General features: G+C 33.9%; 1 non-coding gene across 1 annotated transcript; it reads right to left on the bottom strand.

Annotated features, from left to right (window-relative positions):
• Positions 1 to 2,047: 2,047 nt before the first annotated feature.
• Trnag-gcc (transfer RNA glycine (anticodon GCC)) lies at positions 2,048 to 2,118 on the bottom strand. The gene has a single exon. It is a non-coding gene; the product is annotated as a tRNA-Gly (tRNA).
• Positions 2,119 to 6,177: the final 4,059 nt, after the last annotated feature.

Below are 6,177 nucleotides of genomic sequence, written 5' to 3'. Positions count from 1 at the left end.
CACAGGGTTCAGTCTGAGATCCACTATTATGCCTGATAAAATTGTGATAGTATGCGATATTACGTACAACGAGCAAAATTACTTCATTTACAGCTGATACTGCACTTACTATTACAGGAAAGACTCTCAATGAACTTACTGATAATACTAATGAAGCATTAAAAGGACTGTATAGATTCGTCTCAAAAAGTCGACTTGCAATAAATACAACCAAAACAAATTTTATGACATTCACTAGAATGGGAACAGCGCCTACCATTTCTCCAGGAGCTATAATATATAATAGAACTACTCTAGCGGAAGTTCAAGAAACTCGATATCTGGGATTTATAGTGGACAATAAACTCAGCTGCAAAAAAACATAGTGATACGATTTCATGAGGTTTCAAGAGATGTTGAGATGCTGCGTGAGCTTAAACATATTTTTTAAAACTAAAGTACTGCTTTCACAGTACCATTCGTTAGTATCGTCTTATATTATTCATGGATGCATGATATGAACAAGTGATTTTTACACAAATAATATGAAAATAACTTCGTTTTCTTAAAGAGTTAAAGAGGCTGCGTCCCAAAGTCGAACCTTAAAACGTACAGGAATTAGGAGAGGCAATTGGGGGGCTGTCGCCCTCAAAACCCCTCGCTGTTAAAGACTCTTTTGTACATGTCTTTGTTGTGGGGGGCTGCCGCCCCCCTAACCCATCGCTCTTGGCTTCGGAAAGGCCCTCTTTTAATTAACAAAGAATACAAAACAGGTTTTTGTTTGCTATCCTACCCCCGGCCCCAGCTCTTAGCTTGTGTGCTCTGTGTCTGGGAAACAGTTTCAATAATTATGTTAAAATGTAAATGGAGTGGTCAACTTCATTGTTACTAATTACTAGTTTCGGCGCAATGGTTCTCCTGTCCTCTTGTGTTTAACATTTTTCGAAGTTATTCCATTATTCATTCATTTCAATTTTTTGTTAATTAAAAGAGGGCCTTTCCGAAGCCAAGAGCGGGGGGTTAGGGGGGCGGCAGAGCCCCACAACAAAAAACCTGTACAAAAGTCTTTAAAAGTGAGGGGTTTGGGGGGCGTTAGCCCCCCAACTGCCTCTCCTAATTCCTGTACGTTTTAAGGTTCGACTTTGGGACGCAGCCTCTTTAACTCTTTAAGAAAACGAAGTTTTTTTCATATTATTTCTGTACGTTTTTCTACAATCCATGGTGGATGTAATTTCATAATTCCTGTACTCCTCGTACAGGAATTATGAGAGGCAGTTGGGGGGCTGCCGCCCCCAAACCCCCCCCCCCCCCCTTTTAAAGACTCTTTTGTACAAGTTTTTTCATTCAATAACAAAACAAATTACTTTCAAATAACAAATGAAAACTGTGAAATTTGAAATGAGAGACATCTGACATTTTTATCGCTGTCGAGATGGACATAAGCTTTGGGCCCTTTTGGCCCTTATAAGCATTACCCTAAACTTTTTTCATCTTTTTTATTTAGTTTTGGAGTCGCTTCCCAAACAATGCATCTCTCGCAAGCCAGAAAATGTCCCTCACCAGTCCTGGATGTAAGCTGAATTTTAGACCAATAGAGTCAATTAGATAAATGTAATTAATAAGGAATGTTCTTGGGGTTGGTGGTGCCTGTGCCAAAATGTTGAAGGTACCCTCCCCTGCTCAACTCAAATATAAGCAAAACAGCCTCAAGAGCACCAGCACCACCCATTTTTGAGCGGCCTTGGTCACAATCTTTGTTTTGTCTGGTTTCGAGACAACCTCAGAAAAATAAAAAACAAGCACTTTTGCATCCCATCATAAGCAACAATGATCAAGAGATTCTTTTTTTGAAAACTGAGTAAGTTCATAACTGAAAACAGTGCTAAATATTTCAACCCAACCTCCGAGGAATCTCCATAGCAGCAACAAAGAGAAAGGAATGAAGCATAGAAAGAAAAAATACAAACATGCGAAAAAAGAACTTCCTGAAGTGTGATAGTTCTGAAGTCACCCAACAATCATAATATTTATCACCCATAATCAATAACAATTTCAATCTTTTCAAAAATGCATCGACCAGGAATCGAACCCGGGCCGCCCGCGTGGCAGGCGAGCATTCTACCACTGAACCATCGATGCTTATAACTAATATTCGTAACTTTTAAGAATTTCAAAAATTAACATGGGCTCTTATGGGGAAATGGGTTTTTCTAAGCTAGAAAATCGGAGGGTTAAGATTTTACGACGAAACTTTCCAGGAAAATTACTCGGAGAATTCCGCGTCGAATGAGTCTTCGTACACCCAGATCTGATGTCGGCTGTGACCTGTAGGTGTGGCAGAAAAAAGGGTTTCTGTGTCTTTTCTCAAATAAAAATTTTACGGATTATGACCGAATTTTTTGAAGCTTTCAGTCATTCTCACCATGACTCACCATCAGTCTCACCATCAGTCACAAGCTGATCATTTTGATGTACTTGAATGTTGAAATTCGTAACTTTTAACAACAAAAAACTTAACATGGGCTCTTATGGGGAAATGGGGTATTTCTAAGCTGGAAAATCGGGGGGTTAAGATTTTCCGACGAAACTTTCAAGCAAAATTACTCGGAGAATTCCGCATCGAATGAGTCTTCGTACACCCAGATCCGATGTCGGCTGTGACCTGTAGGCGTGGCGAAAAAAAAAAGGAGAACGTGAACATTAAGTGGCTATGCGTGGTTTCTGGAAAACAGGGAAGGAGTTATCAGATCAAGCTGAAATTTCGCGGATAAGCTCCTAGGCCCTAGGGGACCTTAACTTGTGAATTTCAGCCCGATCAGACAACTTTAAAGGGGGGAAGGGTTGGGGGGTCGAAACTTTCGGCCAGATTTTCCCCATGAAGGAAAAGTCGGAGGGGGATGAAATTTGGCAGGTTTCTTAGTTGGAGCTCGGGCTACGAAATGCATTCCTCTCCGTCCCTCTGCGACCACTGAAACCGGAGATCGTTTAACATTGTCGTGGTTCGTCTCTTTAAAGAGGCACGAGTGTGCCTCCTTGATGATAAGAGAGTAATGGTAGAGCAAAATAAAGCTGTTCGTATTATAGGAATGTATGACCGAGGAACTGATAGTACATTAAGTATATTTAAAAAGTTCAATTTATTAAATGTAGGTCAAATTAGAGATAAGAAGACAGACATTTCTGTTTCTCAGTGCTGGAATAATTTAGGACCTGAAGTTTTTAGAAGCTATTTTAAACATAATTCATTTTACCATCAGTATTATACCCGAAAATGGAAATGACCTGACTAATGAGGTGAGGAATACAACACGATCGATGCATGTGACAAGAAACACAGGCCCGACAATTCGGAATGCAATACCAGAGTATATAAGGGAGTCAGAGAATCACCCACAGCTTAAGTGCCGGTTAAAAATACATTTTTGAATGAAAAATGATCAAGAAGATCTCGTTCATTAAAAACGAAATATTTTTGTATTCCTGATTAATAAAAGTCCATTAAAAACGAAATATTTTTGTATTCCTGATTAATAAAAGTCCATTAAAAACGAAATATTTTTGTATTCCTGATTAATAAAAGTCCATTAAAAACGAAATATTTTTGTATTCCTGATTAATAAAAGTCCATTAAAAACGAAATATTTTTGTATTCCTGATTAATAAGTCCACTAAAAACGAAATATTTTTGTATTCCTGGTTAATAAAAGTCCATTAAAAACGAAATATTTTTGTATTCCTGATTACTAAAAGTCCATTAAAAACGAAATATTTTTGTATTGCTGATTAATAAAAGTCCATTAAAAACGAAATATTTTTGTATTCCTGATTAATAAAAGTCCATTGAAAACGAAATATTTTTGTATTCCTGATTAATAAAAGTCCATTAAAAACGAAATATTTTTGTATTCCTGATTAATAAAAGTCCAATAAAAACGAAATATTTTTGTATTCCTGATTAATACAAGTCCATTACAAACGAAATATTTTTGTATTCCTGATTAATAGAAGTCCATTAAAAACGAAATATTTTTGTATTCCTGATTAGTAAAAGTCCAGTAAAAACGAAATATTTTTGTATTCCTGATTAATATAAGTCTATTAAAAACGAAATATTTTTGTATTCCTGATTAATAAAAGTCCATTAAAAACGAAATATTTTTGTATTCCTGATTAATAAAAGTCCATTAAAAACAAAATATTTTTGTATTCCTGATTAATAAAAGTCCATTAAAAACGAAATATTTTTGTATTCCTGATTAATAAAAGTCCATTAAAAACGAAATATTTTTGTATTCCTGATTAATAAAAGTCCATTAAAAACGAAATATTTTTGTATTCCTGATTAATCAAAGTCCATTAAAAACGAAATATTTTTGTATTCCTAATTAATAAAAGTCCATTGAAAACGAAATATTTTTGTATTCCTGATTAATAAAAGTCTATTAAAAACGAAATATTTTTGTTTTCCTGATTAATAAAAGTCCAATAAAAACGAAATATTTTTGTATTCCTGATTAATAAAAGTCCATTAAAAAATATTTTTGAATTCCTGATTAATAAAAGTCCATTAAAAACGAAATATTTTTGTATTCCTCATTAATAAAAGTCCATTAAAAACGAAATATTTTTGTATTCCTGATTAATAAAAGTCCATTAAAAACGAAATATTTAAAAAAGAAATATTTTTGTATTCCTGATTAATAAAAGTCCATTGAAAACGAAATATTTTTGTATTCCTGATTAATAAAAGTCCATTAAAAACGAAATATTTTTGTATTCCTGATTAATAAAAGTCCATTAAAAAAATATTTTTGTATTCCTGATTAATAAAAGTCCATTAAAAACGAAATATTTTTGTATTCCTGATTAATAAAAGTCCATTAAAAACGAAATATTTTTGTATTCCTGATTAATAAAAGTCCATTAAAAACGAAATATTTTTGTATTCCTTATTAATAAAAGTCCATTAAAAACGAAATATTTTTGTAATCCTGATTAATAAAAGTCCATTAAAAACGATATATTTTTGTATTCCTGATTAATAAAAGTCCATTAAAAACGAAACATCTTAATAACAGTTTTTTTCTAAGTCCCAATAATTGTAGTAGAAATTCTTTCACAGAAAGGTATATTCTATCACCGTAGTGCTGTAATTGTAAATCAAATTTACTTATATCTGAGTTCTGTTGATTGGTCATAAGACAGTTTTTTTTGGGGAGGGGCAGATTAAGGGGTCTGACCCCCCTCTCCCGAAAATTTTACCCGACTCGTACAAAACCTGGCAAAAATGCATATAAACAAATTTTTAATGCGTTTTGTTGCCCCCCCCCCCTGCAGAAAGATCTTGGACGCACCCTTAGCTGGTATTTTGTTACTGATTGATTGCAGTTTGATGCCTATCTCCGATTATCCCAAATTATCTTTCTTCTTTATTAAATAAGCAATTTTGTGAAAATTCCTTTATTCCAATTTGAAAGAAAGGTCGCGTTATCCCGTACTTCCCTAATAAGTTTAAGTTTTGGATAAAACCAGTAAAAGCTCTTTCCCCATATTTCAGTTTCTCAGTAAGAACCCTTAGCCTCCAACTCAAAGGTTATGGGTTACTCATAGGAGGGGAAGCTAGTGCCTCGACCGAGTCCGTTGATTTTTTAATTAAAATGGAATAAAATAGAACTTGATGCCCATAATTATTTCATTTTAATTCAAAAATCTACAAGTGTCAAGTATCATAAAAAATATATATCTTTTGACGTTTCTCGGTATTATTGCAAGGTTGGTAATTGCTTTTTTCGAAACTGAGATTCATATACTAATTGCTAAACTAATTCAACATCAACGACATCTATTTTTTGATGTTTCACGGCATTATTGGAAGGTTGATAATTGCTTTTTTCGTATGCTGAGATTCATATGCTTATTGCTGAATTAATTTGGCTAATTATTGTACAAAAAAGGAAAAACAAAATAAAAAAAAAATAAAAAAAAGAAAAAAACAAGAAACGTGAAAAGCTAGATGTTGTTGTTTCCTTTGCGGCGGTGACAATTTCCCCTACTATCAGTTAACCATATTTTTTGCCCAAGCTATTTTCTTATTTTTAGTACGTCAGAGTAGTGTCACTTTCCTTACAGAGGTTTCTGACGCCAAAACACGATACCCTATGTTCAGAATTTTACATTATTTTTGGAAACTGCGTAGAA

The sequence above is a fragment of the Artemia franciscana genome, unplaced genomic scaffold (genome assembly GCF_032884065.1).
Source record: "Artemia franciscana unplaced genomic scaffold, ASM3288406v1 Scaffold_588, whole genome shotgun sequence".
NCBI classification, from domain to species: domain Eukaryota; kingdom Metazoa; phylum Arthropoda; class Branchiopoda; order Anostraca; family Artemiidae; genus Artemia; species Artemia franciscana.
The sequence above is the reverse complement of the archived record's forward strand: the minus strand, read 5'-3'. Positions and strand labels throughout refer to the sequence as shown.